At 38.2% G+C, this 20,828-nt stretch overlaps 1 protein-coding gene across 3 annotated transcripts in view; it reads left to right on the top strand.

Annotated features, from left to right (window-relative positions):
* Positions 1–20,828, top strand: part of RBMS3 (RNA binding motif single stranded interacting protein 3) — a 1,425,793-nt gene that overhangs the window by 685,711 nt on the left and 719,254 nt on the right. The window lies entirely within an intron of this gene.

Here is a 20,828-nt window from a genome sequence, read left to right as displayed (position 1 = left end):
TATGTAACCCAGCGGAGGGCAGTGCCAAATGTGAACTTTGGAGCCAATGGAGATATGCAGTCACAATTATAATTCTCAGGTGTGACATCACACATAGGGATTGCCAAATCAATTAGATATGGTCTCTGTGCATTTCTCTAATCCAAAACAACCAACTCTTTTGGGGGCACACTGGGGAAATGAGGATTTCCCTTTGGAAAAAATACCACCCCGCTTTGGAACAGTTTCAGTTTTTAGAACTCAGATGACATTTCCTTCATAATTCAATTATCTTCCTGTTCCATTTGTAGCCTCTCTCCTCAGTCTTTAAAATAAATAAATATGCAAAGGGTGAAGTGAAGCTTGTCTGAGTGATCTGTGTTGTCCCCAGAACCCCTTGATAAGATTCAAGTCGTGCCCTTCATGATGTAGTTACCTCTCATTTATTCTCTATCTGATTGAACCATGTCTCAGTGGACAGCCAGAGTGTTCAGAATGTTAGGGCTGTGTTAAACATTATTGTTATCTTATGATCTATTTATTTTTGTTGCATGTGTGTTTGTGTGTGTGTGTTCTTTTTTTCTTTCTATAGCTAGCTGGCTCTCCCTGCCCCTCCAAGGTCGACTTGCATTGTATTTTACCTTTGTGAGTGCTTAGCCCTCGCTGCCCTGCCACTGATGCAGCAGCCTTCAGTCCCTTGCTCTCCGGTTCTCTTCCCTTTAGCTGAAAATGCTTGGGGGATTGACAAAGTCAGTTGTTTCCTTTCCTTAAAACCCCAGGAAGGCAAGGACATGGAAAAGTGGGGGAGAAATATAAAGTCCATCCCCCTCACCCCCTTTTCCTTTTTTTTATTTTTTTGGAAAAAAAAGGCTTTCAACTCTTAGATGAAAAAAATATAAATTCCATCCATTTTATTCATGTAGCTACATTTTGCCAAATGTTTCAAATATTATATCATCTTTCTAGACATCCCTTTCCACTTCAGAAAAAAATATTCAGAAACGAAACTTCGACTTGAGATGAATGAAATTGTCATCCATTTTTCTAACCTGTTACTATTGGACAACAATGAATACCACACAGTTTATTAATGATGTGTGCAAGATAATCTTTGCTAGTGAAATGTGAATGCATGAGGAGGGGAAGAGAAAGGCAGACAGACACATACCCATACAGATTTTTTTTTCTCTGCTCACTATTGGGGTCCTAAAGAGTTGAGAGTTGTGCAGACAGGCAGCATCTGGATCTTGTTACTTTCAAGCTAGCCAAAGCCATCAGTTTCTGGGACATTCTAAAAGAAGTTAGATCCATTATACAACCAAGTTGATATTTGGATAATCAAATAACAGGGTGCTGCTAGCATGCCTTATCAATTTCTTCCCCTTTCCTGTTAATGTACATTGCTGACAAACTGTAGAATTGCATGAGGTCCATAGACTTCCCAACTTTTTTTTAATCCCATTCTTTGAATCTCAGTGTGTAAAGACATTCCCCTTATGTTAGTGCTTAGACACAGGAGAAGGAGGGTGAAGGGTCATAATAAAAAGTCATATAGAGAAAGGCCTTTCTGGAATGTTGAGTTGCATAGTGTGAAACCCAGAATGATACCCCTCAGCATAGGAGAATTATTGGGATGGTTTTATATTTTTTCTCCCAATTCTCTCCCTCTCTTTTTTCCCCCTTCTCTCTTTTGGTGGATATCCCTCTGCTTTCTTTTACATCTTTGAAGAAGTTTGGTGATTCTCCAGACTTACTGTATTCCTCCAAGACTTGTCAAATCAGTATAACAATGTAAATACAATACCTATTGAAAATAATGCTAATGAGTAAAGAATTTGCAGGAAGGGGATGGGTGTTTGTGTGGTTTTTTTTGTGATATCATATGTGAAGTTGCTTTCAGAAAAAAAACCAAGATGTCCTTGGGCTATTTTGGAGTTTTTTAATATTTCTGAGGAAATACTTTGTAAAAATATAAAGAAATCTCACAATTGTGCGTCATTAGGTTTGCTTCAAAAACCCGAAAGTACAGTTATACACATGCCTCTTTTTCTTATCATGGAAGAGGAAATGAGTGCAATTAAAGAATACAAATTCCTCCCCTACTCTTCAGGGTAAATTAAATTTCAGGAAAATGGAAAGGTAATTGGGACCTTCTGTTGTGACACTTCCCCTCTCTTCTCCTCCTCCCTTGTTTCTATTTGATGTTGATTTCTTTTGGATTCTCTTGACTTAGATCACTTAAGAAAATCACAAAATGTATATGATTTCTTTTGAGCAGGCCACAAAGCCTGTGTGGGTGAGCAAGACCATTTGGGGGGAATTCATGCTGTCTTCAACCCGGCTCCTTGCTCCAGAAAGCGTCCAGGGCGGAGGCTTCCCTCGCTTTCATTTTCTGCAAATTTATGGCACCTTTGGACGAATTTCAAACTGCTTAAAAAACATGCTATCGTCTATGGGAGGGAGGTGCATGTTAGGGGATAGGATATAAAACCAGATGGATTATGCAGCTGAGAGATCCAGTTATGCTGCACTCCTAATACCAAATGTTCGCATCTTAAAGCTGTTTGGGTTTGTGCCTTCTCTCTCTCTTTCTCTGTCTGTCTGTCTCTCTCTGTCTCTGTCTGTCTGTCTCTCTCTGTCTCTGTCTATTTTTCTCTGTCTCTGACTCTCTCTCAAATATTCTGTTCTATAATCCCTTGAAAAAGGGCACCATAACTTTGGCCCGAGAACTTTGAAAAATGGATGACAAAACACATGGTATTTAAGGACTGGAAATGATTTGGTCAGAACAAAAATGGCTTTAACCAAAAGAAACAAACAAAAAATTGTAGGCTGCCTCCTTCCCAGAGTTACCTGGCAGGGGCCTGGTCTCTCTTATATTTTGTATACCTCTGCCAGAGTGTGAGAGCTAAAAAACTGGTTTACTGCATCTAATGATGGATAGATCTATAGATAGATAGATGATAGATGGGTAGATAGATGTGTGTATATGTATGTATACACATATACATATATATTCCCATATACATATATGCATAAAATAATTCATACCTGTGACAACCTTAGTCTAGGATATGCTCCCTACAGATGTATAACATTGCCTTTTCTGTAACTCTTTCTTTTAGTTGCCTGGAACTTTGAACAGATTAGTGACTTGCTCAGTGTCAGATAATGAACATGTATTGGTGACAGGATTTGAACCCAAGTCTTCCTCATTCTAGACTTTTACTTGATCCAATTTGCAATAGTGGTTCTCATACTATTAATGACTATTAGAATATATCCTTGTCACTTCTCTCATTCCTATCCGTTCTCATGTACCTCTTTTTCTGTTGAAGGTATTTTATTGTTTAGACCCTTCAAGATCATCAGCTAACTCAGATTTTCTTCTAAAGATGATGTTGAACTGGTGAAATGCGAGAGGTTAAACTGTTCCCTTACTTTCTAAGGAAACTCTCTAGAGTTTGAAGCATGTCTTATTCTTAAATGCATGTTCTAGGCAGTCCTATTTGCTTCAAACATCAACAGTAACAATAACAATAGCTATTACTTGAAACAAAGAAAACCACCCAGACTCCCCAAATAGCTTTCTTCTTTTGTCCTTTTGCTCCCCTCGCCCTTTTGCTTCTCTCCCACCAAGGCTTTCCCTATTTTCTGGTCGCCTTGCTCAGACTGCCTTCCCTGCTTTGGGCCATCTGGTTCTCCAGAAGGTCCTGAAGAAAGGGTTTCAGATGCTGGGATGCCTGACAGGGCTTCTCTGGCTGGTGGTATTCAGATTGTGTTTGGTGCCTGGTGTGAAGTAGGGGTCAGGTGTAAAGAGTCATTCATCAACCACACTCTGATTTCAGGCTGTATTTCCAACCATCTGCAGCCTGGCCTGTCGCCAAGGCTCTCACAGTCTAGTTTGAGTCCCATGTGATAGGACCAAGGTAAAAGTCAGCAGTTAGGGATGCAGAAGGAAGGGCAAGACAAGAGAAGCAAAAAAAAAAAGGGGGGGAGGGTGTCCCCATCGTGGGAATAATGTTTGACCGTAGACATTGATTGAATCCAAAGCTAAGAATAGGGTACCTGCTTTATTTGGTCTCCAAAAGTACCAGGAGCTCAACTTAACCCATCAGCTTGCCAGGCCACATGCAAGCAGAGATGCCTGGTTGGGCACTAGCATGGAGGAAAGACTTTGGAATTTCCATAGGATTTATTGATTCCTATTTGCCCTGGAATCTGTAGCTGAGAATTTGCCAGTTTTTTGAAAAATGGACAAGGAAACCCTACATTATAGGTGCCTTTGAAAGTCTGAAACATACAGGCCTGTTTGTCTGAGAGTCCTCCTGGCCATAGATTTTTAGGGATAAGTTCTATTTCTGTTGCTCCAAGGGGTAACACGATAGTATGGAACTATTATCCGTCTTCTTGTTGATTTCATTTCAGTGTGTTTTCTTAATGCTAATCAGTTTAAGAAAGAGAATAAAATGGGGGAAAGGGCCTCTCTTCCCTTTTCCCTTTTTTTTTTCCTCCAAACTTTTTTTTTTTCTCTTGTAGCTTTGGGCATAAGTTTTCTCTGGCACATCTCTGCTATGACATATCCAGATTATTTTCTTCCCACCAGACTGGATTTGGTTCCTGCATGTGTAGGAGCAACAGTGTTTGGAAGGACCTGCTTGGTCTCTGTCTGCAGCACCTTTTCAACTCTCAATTCAATTCAGACTATTGATTAAGCACATGCTGTGTACTGAGCATTGTGCTATAGGCATGGAAAAGATTTAATAGCTATTGTCTAGTGGGGACGAGGAGACAGAGCAGTGACCTGGAAATCAAGAAGACCACAAGTCACTTAACCTTTCTCAGACTCAGTTTCCTGTTTTGTAAAATAAGGATAATAATACCTGTTGTATCTAACTGACATGGTTGTTATAACATTCAAAAAAGACCATGTATATAGATTGCGTTAAGAAATGTAAAGTCCTATGTAAACACCTATTATTATAGAAATATACCTAAATACTTATGATAACAAATCCATAAATAGAAACATACATAAATACTTATGATAAAATAATCCGATGAATATATTAGAGAAGGATATTAAGACAATTGTATGTTATCTGCATAGATTAAAATATCTTTGTTCTCTTTTAAAAGATTTCATTTGGGGGAAAATAAGTTGAACTGGGACTCAGATTTCCATGGGGAGAGGGGGAAGGCACCAAATAGCAAAGAGATAAGAAAAAGTGGGTGGGAGGTAGGTTCATTCTAGGTCTTGCTGTTAGAGGCCTGGATAGCATTCGCTTTGCACTGATATGATTTTACACAGGCCCTTCTGACATTATCGGTCTTTCTGGCAGAGGTTGTGGGCTCTGTCCCAAACATGCCAATTCCAAAGCTTCCAGTAAGTGAACCTAGTTTTTTTTTTCTTTAAATAATCATCTAACCCATTTTTCCCCTTAAAAGAAAGCTTATTTAGTGGTAGAAATTTTATTCGCATAAAATGGTTGATGTTTATCCAAAACTCGCTTCCAATACTACATTAAAATTTTGTTTTGTAACAGTCTCATGAGCCCCAGCTGTTTGTGATTAAATCGTGTAATATCAAAAGCATGTGCGAAGACATGCTTTTATGATATAGCGAGCTGTTCAATAACAAAGGGTTGCAGATGGGCCTTGGAAAGGGCTGAGGAGCCAAGGTTTCCTGGTGTGCTGTCACCCGACATACTGCATGCTGGGTGTCCCTGTCTTTTTGTGTCTTTTTGTTTGTTTGTACACTTCCTCCCCTGAATTGTTTTCTAAGCCTAAAAGTATTGAGAATGTTTTTTTTTTTTTTACAGTTGATAACTCTACTTGAATGGGAGCTTAAGAACTAGACACATTGAAGAACAGACAATACTTAATTAGTTTTTAAAAACTGTGATCCCTAAGGATTGTTACCTAAATGCAGCCTGTCCCAAAAATTTTAGTGCAGGTATAAGGGAATAAAGCTTAAGCCTGAACTAAGACTTTGGGAACACCCTGTACAAAACGCAAACATTTAAGTGTGGGCAAGGTAGAAAGAATATAAACCAAAAAGACAATGATTTTCCACCTCCTCCACCCCCAGCCCCAAATTCAGGAAGGCAAGCATGATTTGTTCCACCTCGATTTGTATTTATAAGCCACTTGCCCTTCACTTTCATGGTGTTTTCTGTCATTTTAATAAAGTGGTCATGATTTGTTCACATTTTTTTAAGTCCATGGACATTTGGTAATTTAGATCTCAGTCTACAATGCCTTTTTTTTCCCCCAAAATAAAACAGTGTGCTTCTTTGTAAAAGGAGCAAAAAATAGTGGTGATGAAGACCAGCCTGTGAGGGGCAGTGAAAGAACTGACTTTTTAACCAGAAAGCAGCAAACTGACTTTGTATAAAGTGTTTGGAGAGGCATGTTTCTGGAATCACAAGCTAGGATAGCGTATTTGCTTTTCACTGTGTAAATGAGTACACAGTGCAGTTATTTTGACCAGAGCTCTCCCCCTCTTCTCGGTTACCTCAGTCATGTCATTGTGATTCTATTAATATATTTATAATCATTAAATTTCAACTTTTCTTAGTGGAGGCCTAAGTATATCTCAGGTGTGCTATCACTCATCATCTCATCCCTGCCTGGGGTTATTAGCTCTAAAGTCCTCTTGAAATTCTTGCTTTTCATTACTTTGTTTTTACTAATTGGTTTTCATGTTTTATTCCCAAACCTAGTCAAATGTAAAGTCTTTGAAGGATTCCTTAATTTTTGTCTTTGTGTACCCCTAGTACTTGGCCAGGTGCCTTGCCTACATTTTGTTTTCCTAGGAATGGATCTCTCTGCTTTACTGATATGCAGAAGTGCCTAGTAGGAAACTGCCTCTATCAGTGTAGATTGATACCTCCTTTCACTTACTCTCTAGAGAGGTTAAGCATCTTGCCAGTGTCTATACACCCAGGATGTCATAGACAGGTTTAAACTTGGGCTTCTCTAACTTGGAGAATGACTCTCCACTCTCTACTCCCCAATGCACTTACACTAATATTGGACACTCTCTTCTCCTGATGAGTTTAGTTTTTGAGGTCTGTTAGAACAAATTCCATTTCAGGAGTTTTCAGAAGAATGCCAGAGGCAAAGGGGTAAAAGTTAAGAGTGAGATTGTCTCTTCATGTAGAGAAATTCTTTAATTTCAGGATTCACTTGGTAGAGATGTTCATTTTTAGGGGAACATTCCTGAATCTCTCTCCCCTTACTCCTAATATTCCTTGACTGTGGATCTGTTGACTGGGTAAAAGGTTCCATTTCAGAGTATTAGTGAGACTGAAGGGGACCTTCAGTTTTGGTGGCTCTGAAATTTTTGTTCTATTATTCTGATGTCGTTTGGACTGTGAGCCAAATTGTGCTTTGCCAATTGTCTGGCATGGTGGCAAATCTAAATGTATTCATCTTGCTCAATGGTTCTATCCAAGATCACCAACACAAGCACATTTATCACTTGAGCGTGGGTGGAGAGGTGTTCCCAAAGGTGGAACAGAATGAAAGGCATCTTTTCATCATCATCTTTGTACTTTTTTTTTTTTTTAACTTTGGTTGTTTTCTCATTTCTTTTCTTTGACTGCCTAGAGGTAGAGCTTCTCCAAGGGGCTTAATATGGATACTGTTGGGTTGTGTTTCCTTTCAACAGGTGGCTTAAAGTTGAATAATTAAATACCTACTTTGCTAAAGCAGCAGTCTGTAGTCATCCAGGCCAGGTAAACTAGGCCAGTGATTTTTGACCTGAATTTGGCTAATGAGTCTGACCTTTGGTTCATACTCATAGGAGGCTGAGAGGAAGATGGCCAATATTTAAATAGCTATTGATGGGCAGGGTGCCACTTTGACAAGGATTTTCCCAATGAGCAAAGCTCTTAAGAAATTGAATTAGATCCCTGAGTGAAAGCTGGGATTAAGAAATCCTCCATGGGAAGGGAGAGTACTTAATAATGTATCACCCTCTTCAATCCCCTCCCCCTTTCCACCACAGAGGAATAGTTGTTTCTTTAATGAAGACACTTATTTTTATCTTTGAATCGACAGCACCTCTCACAGTGCTTGGAATATAGTTAGGTGCTTAATAAGTGCTTATTGAATGTATGAGTGAGGAAATGAATGTATGAATGAAAAGTGGAACAGAGGCTGTCTGTTTCAGGGTGTAGGTGTTTCCTCCTTAATGAAAGTCTTCAGGAAAAGGATGGATGAACCCTTCCTGGTTCATCCCCACAGTGGATTCTTGGGCCATACCAACTGAGCTTTTCATACCCTTCCAATACTGAGATTGTGGGATTCTCATTCTCCAGGATGTAGACATGAGAAAGAATGAATTTCCTCTTGTTTTCTTACTAGGCCCTACCACACCTATTTTCCTCTCAAAGACTCCAATAATCTATGCTAAGTTAGCTATAAACTGAATTCAACAACATAAATGTTATCAAGTACCCGCTACCCCTAATTTAGATAAATGCTTTGGTGAATGAGTAGAAGAAAAGCTTACTCTTATTTGCTAAGGATTCTTTGAAGTCATACTCTCACCTTTTCCCTTTTCTGTGTGGAGAGTAACATATTTTAAAAGAGAAATAAATACCCTAATATGCAAAACATTGGTGGTGAGGGCTGACCACAATTGACCTTTATTAGTGATTGACAGGGACATAGCCCTTGGCTATTTATCACTTTCATTACCTTGGGAAAGTTTTTTCCCTTCTTTTTTTTGTTTGTTTGTTTTGTTTTGTTTTGCAGGGCAATGAGGGTTAAGTGACTTGCCCAGAGTCACACAGCTAGTAAGTGTCAAGTGTCTGAGGCCAGATTTGAACTCAGGTCCTCCTGAATCTAGGACCAGTGCTTTATTCATTGTGCCACCTAGCTGCCCCCAGTGTTTTCCATTCTGACCTTTAGTTTCCTCATTGCTAAAATGAAGGATTTAGGCTAAATAGTCTACAAAATCCACTCCAGCTTTAAATTGATGATACTATATTAGTGTTTCCTTTGGGTTTCTTTGCTTAAACTTTTCGTGGATATAGTTGCAGCATGTTGGGTCAATCAGGCATGAAAGTCTTATGGGAGAACATTGACAAGAATTAGAGTTATGCAGGATGATTAGGCATGCAGAGTCTCATCAGTTAGTTACCTGGGTGGCCTTGGACAAGTGGATTAATTTCTCTGGGCCTCTGTTTTGGTGGTGACAGGCTGCCTAGGGTCTTCTAAGAAGTCTTGGACTTCAAGTCAGGAAGACCTGAGTTCAAATTCTGCTTCTGTCATTTGCTAACTATGAGCATAGATATTTTTCTGAGTTTCAGTTCTGCCATCTATAGAAGGGGATAATGAGAATTGTATAACTTGTCTCATGGGGCTGCTGTGAGGAGAGCACTTTGTAAAACTTAAAAGACGATAAAAATGTAAGCTGACTTTAAAAAAAAATAGAAGACAGAGAACAGTGTTTCATATAATGGTCCTCTGCTCCATTCTGAGATAGTTGTTTTGTTTTGTTTTATTTTTTTCCTATGCAATGATGAAAAATGTACAGGATTCACTTAGGATCCTAATATGTTCCAGGAACCCTGTAAAATTCTGGAAATAAAAAGAAAGGCCAGGGGGCAGCTAGGTAGGAAGAAGGTCAATATGAGATCAAGTTGGAGATTGAGATAAATCCCGAGGTACAATGAAGCATGAATTTTCAGTAATTTATTCAGCATTTAATAAATCCTACTATGTACAATAAATGTAAGGAACATATCATGATTAACTTTGTAACTTCCCCTAAATGACCTGTTTCATGCATCTTTGTTTAAGTAGGTAATTGATAAATCTCAGCTCCTGTGCCCTGCTTTTGCGCTGGATTTCCCCCATACCTGGAATGGTCATCCCTACTCATTGGAACCCATAACTGCCTTCACAGCTCTGCTTACATGACATTTCCTCCATGAGACCATGTCTGATCCCCCAGCAGTTAGATTCCCCTGTCACCAAATGACTTAATCTTTACTTTCTACATACATGTATACAAGTGTATAGAAAGTGTACATGTTATATCCCTCATCTCCATTCCCAATAGAATATAAGCTACTGAGGGGCTAGGATTGTTTTCATTTTTATCTCTGTGTCCCCAACATCTAGTATATTTCATCATAAATAGTAACCTAATCAATGCTTATTTAAATTGATGTTTAAATGATCAATGGGATATGGAGAGGGACTGACCTTTTTATTCCAATGGGCAATCCTCAGTGAAAAATATTTTCTACCACTATAGGTTGGCACCTTCTCTTCAACACCTAGGCTCAGAGAGATGCCTAGGACCTGGTTCTTCCTGTCTGAGACCAGCTCTTTATCCACTTTGTAATACTGAGGTATAATACCCTTCCATCAAAGAGTTTACCATCTATGAGGATTTCTTAAATTAGCTAAGGGCTCACATTAAATAGTACATCTATGGAAATTTGTATGCTTCTTGGGGCTGTGGTTTGGTGAACTCTTTATTGGGAATCTAGCTGTACTTTGATATTAGACATGATTTTCATAGCTTTTCTGATCTTCCCTTGGAGTATTATACCAAGAACTCCTGTCAAACAGGTAAGTCATTTAATTCCTCTTGGACAGATGAGAAAACTAAATTGCATTTTCTTTGACTCAGCCAGGATCCCTAGTAAGCATGTGACAGTTCCAGGTTTAGAACCCTTTGCCCCTGAATTCCCAGTCTGCTGCTAAGTCTATTGAGTCATAGTGCATCTTTAGCAAGAGGAATGTTATATTTTTAATCTGAGGCAAACAGGAAATTCTGGCAAACAAGAAAACTAAAATGTTGATTTCCCTACTCTTTACAAAATGTTAACTCTTGTATTGAGGCTTGCTTATTCCACCATCTTTATGTTACTTTCCCCCTCCACCACCTCTCCCTATTCTAAGAATAGAAAGTTTCTATGCTGGCGAATTTGTTTTGTTTTGCTTTTAAAGTCATTTCAGAATCCAGAGTTATGTAGTGTAGAGTTACATAGAGTTAGAGAAAGAAAGTGGGGTGAGCAGTGAATATGGAAACAAGTGTGTCCCTTTCACAGCAAAAAAATAGTCAAGCATGATACCTAGAAAAATATTGTTCCTATCATATTTACTATGAAAATAACAACCTAAGATTTACAACACGCTTTCTATTACCTTTCTCATTTGAAGACTGTATGGAAGATTACTATTAGTCTGATTTTTACCACAAAGGCCTTAGTGAAAAAACTTATGAATGGGAGTCAAAGAGGCTGGGCTGCCAGGGATCAATTCTAATGGGCATTGTTGGTGAGAATACCCAATATCACAAAGTTTGTAGATTGGAAGGATCTCATGGACCATGTAGAAGCACAAATGAAAAGATCTCTAATCAATGCAATCACAGATCCATTAGTGTATGAGACCCAGAGGAAGAACCTGAGTCACAGAGAATGTCTGAAGTAGGATTTGAACTCAGGTTTTCCTAAACCAAAATCAAATGCTTTGTTCATGCTGCATTGGAACATTTTGACATTTTAAAAAAGGCACCAGACTCATTTCCAGATTTAATTACTTAACTTTCCTGAGAGTAACACATAAAAGAGTATAGAAAATTCACTGAAACAGTCTCTTGATGAAACATCTGAGAAAGAGTTCTATTGGATCAGCCTTTGGCATATCACGTGGGAGTTCCATGCCTGGAAGCTATACGTACCCACAGAATGAGTTCACTACAGACAAATGTATAGACTTGCTTCCTGGAGAAGAACACAGGCATAAAGTCAAGGGGGAAAGGAGGGTCTCAAGAATGTGGCATCTTTCAGGATCCCTCCTGTGGTTTTCATGTTCTTTGAGATCAAATGACTTACAAAGGGATTTCTATGGGCTAAGTGAGCCAAAGCAGACTTTAACCTATTTGTTTTTGCTTTTTTTTGTTTTTCGGAAAATTGGAAATCAGGAGGCCCTCAGTGCACTTTATAATAAAATGAGGAGAGTAATCCCCTGGACTTTGCACATCCAGGAACTCAGGATATCTTTCCAGAACATAAGATCAACTGGCATCAAATGATTTAATTAAGAAGTATGACTCTTTTGTTCCTTTTGTTACAGATAAGGACTTTACATAAACCTTAGTGATCCAAGAATTTCCATTTTTTCTCAGCTTATTATGCCGTAGTAAAATAAGGATTTATACCTTTCCAACCTTTAGTCATGTGCTTTGTCAATATCATTGTAAGCCCCTCTCTTTTGTTTCCCACATCGAAGTTGCTATCTGTGTAGAAGGCTTTCAAGTAATGAAGTGATCAGAAAGAAGTGAGATGAAGAGGGGAGAAGGGAAAAGAGAGGGAAAGGAAGAGAGGAGAAAAGGAAAAGAGAAGAAAGAAGAAAGAGAAGTGGATAGAAGAAAGGGAGATGTGAATGATGGCAGCGATGGTGATGATGATAATATGATTAACAGTTATATAGTGCTTTTAGGTTAGCAAAGAATTTTACAAGTATTTTCTCATTTGATAGTATGAGAAGGAATAGGAGAGAGAGAGAAATGGAACAAAAGTGGAAATGACTTTCTGGCCTGTCGACCAAAACCCAAGTTCAAAATTTTATCTTTTTTCAAAAGAATATTTATTACTTTGTTAAAGGATGATTGATTTGTTAATTGAATCAAATTAATATTTACTAGAAGATATTAAAAGGAATGTTATTAACATAACTTTTTTTCCAGAGTAGTTTAAGAGCATGATTGGGGGAAGCAAGTTATTTTATTAAGCACATGTAGTTAAGTATGTTTTATTGTTGTTTAGTTGTTTTAAATTCTGTCCAACTCTCCAGGAGCCCATTTTGGATTTTTTGTTTGTTTGTTTGTTTGTTTTTGCAGATATGAGAGTGGCTTACCATTTCCTCTTCAGCTCATTTTACAGATAAGGAACTGAGACAAACAGAGTTAAATAATTTGCCCAGGGTCACACAGTTAGTAAATTGTAGGAGGCCACATTTGAACTCATGAAGATAAGTCATCCTGATTCTAAGCCCAGTGCCCTAACCACTCTGTCACCTAGGTGGCCCAATTAGGTTCTTAATAAATGCTTATTGAATGATTATATGAATGTGCTAATGAGGTAATGAATGTATGAGCTAGGCATTGTACTAAGTGTTAGAGATATAAATATAAGAAAGCATGATAATCCATCCCCTCAAAGATCTTTCATTTTAATGGAGGAAGAATAGCTGGAAATTAGGGTGGGGAGAGGTGGCTGATAATGGAGATATCTGGGAAGTTTCCTAGATAACTGTTTCAAGGAAAGAAAAAACTGGAGCTTAGCTAGTAGAGCCTGGACTTCAGGGTCTAAGTCCAAGGCTGAAGTGGGGGAGGGGGGTTATTAAGGACTCATGTGTGAAATGGTGATGATGGCCTGAGTAGAGGCAGCCTGGTTTGGAGATGAACAGGATATATGCTTGTAGTGGAAAGGGGGCTGCATTTGGAGTCAGAAAAATTAAGATCTATTTCTGTGGACTGCATCACCCTGGGCAAGTCTTTTTATCTCTTGGCCTCTAATTTCCTTCACCAGCAAAATGAAGGGATTAGACTGGCTGATGCCCTGAGGCTATTTTAGATCTAAATCCTATGTCCTAGGGTGAATAGAGACAAATGGATGAATTGCCTCTAGTATTTAACTCTTATTGGAATATGGCACAGTTTAGTTAGGGAGCCTGATTTATTTAGTCAATAACCATTTAATAGCATCAGATAAAAGTGAACACGTATTAGCACCAGCCACCAGAGTGTTTTATGTATCATGGCACAAAACAGCCCTTTGATATATACATACATATATATATATATGTGTGTGTGTGTATGTGTGTGTGTGTGTATACACATACACATATGTTGTTGTTCTGGCTTGTTCACAAGGTCATTGGGTGCAATGCATGAGTGACACTCTCAGTTCCATTGGTTCCATTATTAGGAAAGGTTCTTATCGGGATTGTGTGGTATGTAGGAATGATGAAAAATGACTTGTAATTTAATAGTACTTTTTAAAAACTCAATCTTCTTTTATGTTCACGTAAAACTTTCATGTGGCGTCCCCACTGTGTTTCCAACAAGAAAGAACTATGATAAAAGATAGATCAGAAGCTTTGGTGGCCATGAGATTCAAAGATCCCTAATTGAAACAATAGGGCAAATAAGTCTTAGCATCATTTCTCTTTAGGTCCCCTAAATTGGTCTGAGAATAGACCGGTGCCTGGGAATTAAGGATGAGTGAACAAGTCACATTCACAGAATATAATAGGCGTAAACAGTGGGGGAGGTGGCAATGTTGCTTTGAAAGATTGGGAAATGAATTGGATCAGAGAACTTAGCTTGTTTGGGTTAGTCTTTTCTGCCATGAGGGTTGAATTTAGGAAACTGTGCATTAATTTCAATGATCCCATGCTATTCTCTTGACATACTAATCCTATCTTTTAAACACTAATTTTCTCTGGTGATTCTGTCTGACTGTGAATCACCAAAAAAAAATCACCAAACAACACACACACACACACACACACACACACACACACAACCTGTGATCTCTGAAGGATCAAAGTTGCACATAGATCAAATGGGAAAGGAAAATACAATCTGCATATACAGAGGCTACCTCATACTGCCAATGAAAACTTGAATTGTTGTACATGTTATCTTCCAGAAAACACAGGATTTGCAGGCAGTTGGACTTGTCATCATATATTCAAGGATAAAACATGCATAACCAAGTGTTACCCTGCTAGTAGAGTGCTTAAAAACCTAGAATGCCAGTGCCTCCACTCCATTGATTATCACTAATTTATCCTTTATGTGTATATGGGTTTTTTTTTTTTTTTTTTTTTTTTTTTGCTGTGGCTACACCACTTACTAGCCTTTAAGATCCTTGGAGACAGACAGATGTTTGTTCTTTTTTGCATCTAAAGTGCCAAGCACAGTGACTGGCACATAGTAAGCTTAAAAAAAAAAAAGATCTTGTTGCCTTCTTGATTGCAGGAAAACCTTCAGTGACGGGGTATTTTCTTTGGATGTTTCATGGGTAGACAAGAGTCACTCAGGAGGAGAAAGCTTAGATGAGCTATGACCTCCCCATTTAGGAGATGTACCTATACCAATTAGGTCATAGATACGCCGAAGTATCAAATATCCACTCTATTTAATGTTAGTCTCCTTTTTCCTTTTAGGTAGTTAATTCTAGTTGCTTTGTTCTCCTCATATCACTTCTACATTCCTCTTTTCTCTTGTCCTGGATTTCCCCTAGATCCCTTTTCATCTCATATCACATGTACACCTCTTCCTCATCCTCTCCCACTCTCCTCTTTGCCTTCTAGTATCGATTTTACGTCATTGTCTCCTTTGCCTCTAGCCCTGAATTTATCCTGCATTCCTAATACCTCCTATGCCCTCTATTCTCCCCTGAATCCTAACCCAGCTAACTGTCCTTTCTCTCTTTCAGGGACATGCTCAGTTGATCTTTGACTTATTTCCTCCCCTCTGTAATGAATTCTGGATTTTTTATTTTCCAACAAACTATTTTCTTTTTCTCTCTCATTTTTAAACTTTTGGGTCAGCTTGTGATGCTTCCCACTGTTGCCTTGTTCATTTCAGGTACTTTTAAAGGGAGGGTGGCTCAGTGGTATTCTGACCTTGGGGTGGCTTTCCTGTTGAATGAGTGGATTCTGGAGATAGCAATCAGCTTGACTTCTCCTAGGCTGTGCACACAGGCCAAACTGAGAGGGACAGGACAGGACAAAACAGAAAAGAACAACAAGCCAGCTCACCCCAGAGCAGCAGGGCCCTTCTGGATGGACAGGAATCCCATGCAGACCTTTTGTCCCAGACTAAATATGTCTTTCCAGGGGCCTGGACTTGAGGCTTTTTTGAACTCTTTCCTAGAAGTACTACTCACTGGTGTTTTATGATAGCCATCATCTGCTGAAATTGTTCACTGTGACTTGAAAAGGGGGAAAAAAAAAAGAATCGGGGCTATGATAGATCTGTTGCTGGGGAAAAATATCTTCCACTAAATGTGTTATAATCTGGGTTAAGTCCCACTGCTTCCATTTCTCTCCTGCATGGCTCTCCCTCTCCTCTTTCTATAGAATTGTTTCACTAAGCTCAGGAAAAAAAAGAATCATAAAAGTCATATTAATTTTATCTCTTCCCTATATTCAAGAAAAAGGGAAAAACCAGTCTTTCTCACATGAAAAATATTTTTATTTAATTTTTTTATGAATAGCACTAACCAGAGTTGTAACTAGGTAAAGTGACGGGGTCTTTTCTCTGGGTGCCAACATTTAGAAGGTGCCAATAAAATGTGCACATTTTCTGTAGCTGAGCCTAGAACTTAGTTATGAAGAACAACTAATTAGAATAGTACATTTTTAGATAGCCCCATCCAACCCCCTCCCATTTATTTTCCTTTTCCCTCTCAATTGCCCTAGGGACAAAATTGTGAACCATGGCTCATCCACTCCTTTAAAGTATATATTATTAATAAGATGGCTGGGTTTAGAGTTAGAAGACCTAGGAACCAATCCCAGATGTGCCACTTACCACCTACCTCTCTGAAGTCTATTCATTTCTCTGAGTCTAGGTTTTCATAAAATTGAAGGGACAAAAATGCATGATTTCAATAAGTATTTGTTGTTGTTGATTAGTCATCTCAGTCATGTCTGATTCTTCATGATCCAGTTTGGGGTTTTCGTGACAAAGATACTAGTATGGTTTGCCATTTTCTATTCCAACTCATTTTACAGATGAGGAATTGAGACAAACGGGGTTAAGTGATTTGTCCAAGTTACATAGTTTAGATTTAATGCTGGATTTGAACTCAGGAAGATGATTCTTCTTAACTTCAGGCCCCATACTCCATCCACTCTACCCTCTACCTGCCCTTCAATATGTAGAGTTCTTTAAAACTTTAATTGATGTCTGTTTAAAAAAAAAAAAAGAGTAACAAATTGGCCTTTGCTCCTCAGTTCCTCTGTGATATTGGACAAATCATTGACATTTTCAGGGCCTTGGTATCTTTATCTGTGAAATTAGATGCAGTAGCCTCTAAGGTACCTTTCAGGGTAAAATCCACAATCTTATAACCAAAAAACAAAACAACACAGCAAATACCGACAGTAAGAAAAAAGCATTTCTAAGATTGAATTCTTGCCCCAGTTTGGCCGCATGTTTCAAAGGGCAGAGGACCAATATGAACTCATTAGTTAAATTCAGCCTGCTTCTTTGGAAATGTATGGTTGGTTATTTGGCCTTTTGTCCAAAACAATTGAACTTTGACTTGAGCACATTCTTTTGTTTTCTTTCCTCTATGTGTGTATGTACACATATGTAAAAGATTTGGTTGGTTAGAACAAATTTGAATGAAACTACCCTTTTGTGTAATATGTGGATGATCTGAAGAATATTTCTATTGAATTGGCTTTTAAAACTGACTGAAATTATTTGTCTGCCTGACATATGGAGCAGAATTTTCAGTGATTAATAAAAACAATATATTTGGGTGAAGAGAGGGCTTGATAACAAAGATCTTATTGCTAACAATTTCTGAATCTCTGCAAAGAGTCAGATTTGGGCTTGACATCCAGCAAAGCTTCCTAATAATTAGAACTTTCCATCCTCCCCTCTGAGGCAGTGGTGTCTTCTCCGGAGAATACCAAGCAAAGATTGGATGGTCAAAGATTGGTGACAATGTCCTTAGGTTTCCTAACCTGGGTGCCACCAATGTTGTAAAAGAGATCCATGAGAGCAAAAAGGTTAGTATCCTCTGGTTTAGAGGGTAGAGGTTCCAACTTGGACTCAGGAAAACATGGATTCAAATCCTCCTTCTGAGAAATGCTAGGATTCTGATCATTGACAGACAACTCACTTAACCTTTCAGTGTCCCCCAGACAACCCTTTAAGACTAAACATAGGGGTTGTTGACCTATATAAGTAGAGGGAGTTTCCATATTAAGAATCCCCTACATTAATAAAATCACAGTTCTGGATACAGAATTTTTTTTAAAAATGAGTGTGGTAGATACAAATAGGAACTATGAATTCCAAATCAGCATGAGGGCGGGCCGAATGAATTTATTAATAAGGACATAGGAGTAACTTTAAACATACATGTAATGGAACCCAGAATCTTATGATTGTTCAGAACAATGTGATTTATTTAGTATATTAGTTCTCTCAGTTACCTCTTCCTTATAAGCTTGAATAGAGAAAATTTACTGTTGATTCTTGTGATTCCTGTGGAATCCAGTGTCCCTTCATGCCAGCACTATAGGCCTTTCTCACCTCTAATATGAAGATGTTCTACTGTATTCTAAATCAATCAACACACATTTATTAAGCACGTGAACTATGCCAGGCATTGTGCTTGGCTCTGGGGTTACAAAAATGACCAAATTACAGTCCCTGGAACTCAGTTTTTAATGGAGAAAATTCCATGCAAAATGCTAAGTAGATATAAGACATAGTGTAAATGGAAGATAATTTCAAAAGGAAGACATGATGGTCACTGGGGACTCAGAGTGGGAAATAGGAAAGACCTCTAAGATTGGACTTTTGATCAGAGTCATGAAGAAAGCCAGGAAAGCTGGGTGGATGAGGGGAGAAGAGAGACCATTCCAGGCTCGGGAGAAAAGTGGAGTGTATTATACAAAGGGGATCTATGAAGAGTTTGAGAAGTAATTGGTTTACTGTGATTTTAAGATCAAATATTTAGAGCTGGAAGAGACTTTTTAGATTCTTGTCTCTCATTTTACAGATAAGGAAATGATAGCTTAGAAAAAAGGCAGATTAAGTGACTTGCCCAAGGTCACACATAAATGGTAAGGGGGCAAACATGGGCTTTTAATCAAGGTCCAGTATTCTTTCTACTATTCCACATTGAGTCCCTTCTTAAGTGCATAGCACATTTTTTTTTTAAACCAAGGAAAATTGTGAAGAAGAGGGAAAGAGAAATGTCTACTTCTTGCAAACAGTTCAGAGAATCTTGGTGTTTCTTTTTCCATAAACAAAGCGGATGTTTGAGAATGTGTTGATGTCTCCTTGACTGCTTTGGGTGTGGCATATTGCCTTTCTACCAGATGTTTCTGCAGACTCTCCATCTGGGATTCCAAGTTATTAACTTTTGCATCAGTTTGTCACTTGGGATTTTGGGGCTTTCCACATCATCCTATCCTTCTGTTTTCATCTAGTATGACTCTGGCAGGATGGCTGGCAACCTTTCATAGTCCTGGCTCTTTTAGCCTGTAACTGAAAAAGAAATCATTCCTTACTCCATTATACCTTTCTCCTTTGGCTGTCTTTATTCATCTTTCTCTACAAAATGGCTTCCTCCAATGTGTTGTCCTTTCATAGAAATTTAAGCAAACAAAAAGGTATTAAGCTAAAGATCCCCTTCTCCCACCCCATCCCCAACCCAAGGTTTTCATCATCATTATTATTTTTAATGACTCAGGCTTTATGAATTTGTGGAGGGAGGATCATATACAACTCTTTATTCTTTTTTTACCTTTTCTTTCCTCTAGCCTCACTTTTCTTCTACTCTGAAGTCAACATTGATCACCCCTTTTCAGTAAAACATGTTTCCTAATTCATTCCCATTGTTCAGGACCTTTGTCAACATTTTGACTGAAGAGATTTAGAAAATGAAAGGAAATGGGATTTTCATGGTCTGTGAAATGTGGAATTACAGTGACATGCAACCTAGACAAGGTTTAATATAGCAACTGTACTCATTCTCTTGTTTTCCCATGAATGGAGCCATGGGCTAGTGAAAAAAACACAAATGTAGGAGTTAGAAGTGCTGTATTATAGTCTTAATTAAGTCAATAATAAATAGTGTGACCTTGGACAAATCATTTAACCTTTTTCTTCATTTAAAAAATTATGAATTTAACTTAATCTTGATATCTAAGAGTCCTTTCATCTCCCAGAATTCTGTGAGGCTCTGCCAAATTAAACAATGTTATACAAAGGACTGGTTTGATATTTGACTCACTCCAGAGGATTGATATAATTTAGTTAGTTAACATATATTTACTGATCACATAGTATAGACATAGGACTATGCTAATTTCCCATAGGGATGAAGCAAAATCTCTATATTTTAGAATCACAGATTTTTAGATCAAGAAGAGACTTTAGATATATTTTAGTCTGAATTAGGGATTAGAGATTTTAGGTGAAGTTGTACAATAAATAGAGCTTGAGACATGGAGTTAAGATCTGATTTTAAATCCTGACTCAGATACTATCTGTGTGACCTGGGCAAGAAACTCAGTTTCCCCATCTTAAAAATGGTAATAATATTAGTTCTTAATTTTTTCTTTTTGGTGAGGCAATTGGGGTTAAGTGACTTGCCCAGGGTCACACACCTAGTAAGTGCTAAGTGTCTGAGGCTGGATTTGAACTCAGGTACTCCTGACTCCAGGGCCGGTGCTCTATCCACTGCACCACCTAGCTGCCCCAATAATATTAGTTCTTAACTAATAAGGTTATTGTGAGGATAAAATAAATGAACATATGTAAAAGTGATTTTGAAATCCAGAAAATGAAAGGTCAGAACTAACTCAAAGGTTTCTGGCTCTGAAGACAAATATGTATAGGACCTTGGGGGAAGAAATGGGATTGTTTTTATTTGTATGTTTCTTTCTTTGGAATATCTCGAATTTCAGGGACCATGAGAACAGTCAAAGAGAAAAATACTGCAAATAGAATTTCTCTTTCTATCTCCTGCTGCTGGGCTTTGTTGGTTATGTCTAGAAATACTGATGCTTGGTTGGTTTATTTTATATCCTGAAACTTTACTAAAGTT

This window comes from Dromiciops gliroides, chromosome 5 (assembly GCF_019393635.1).
Source record: "Dromiciops gliroides isolate mDroGli1 chromosome 5, mDroGli1.pri, whole genome shotgun sequence".
NCBI classification, from domain to species: domain Eukaryota; kingdom Metazoa; phylum Chordata; class Mammalia; order Microbiotheria; family Microbiotheriidae; genus Dromiciops; species Dromiciops gliroides.
Note: the sequence above shows the minus strand (reverse complement) of the source record. Positions and strands in the feature narration are given on the sequence as shown.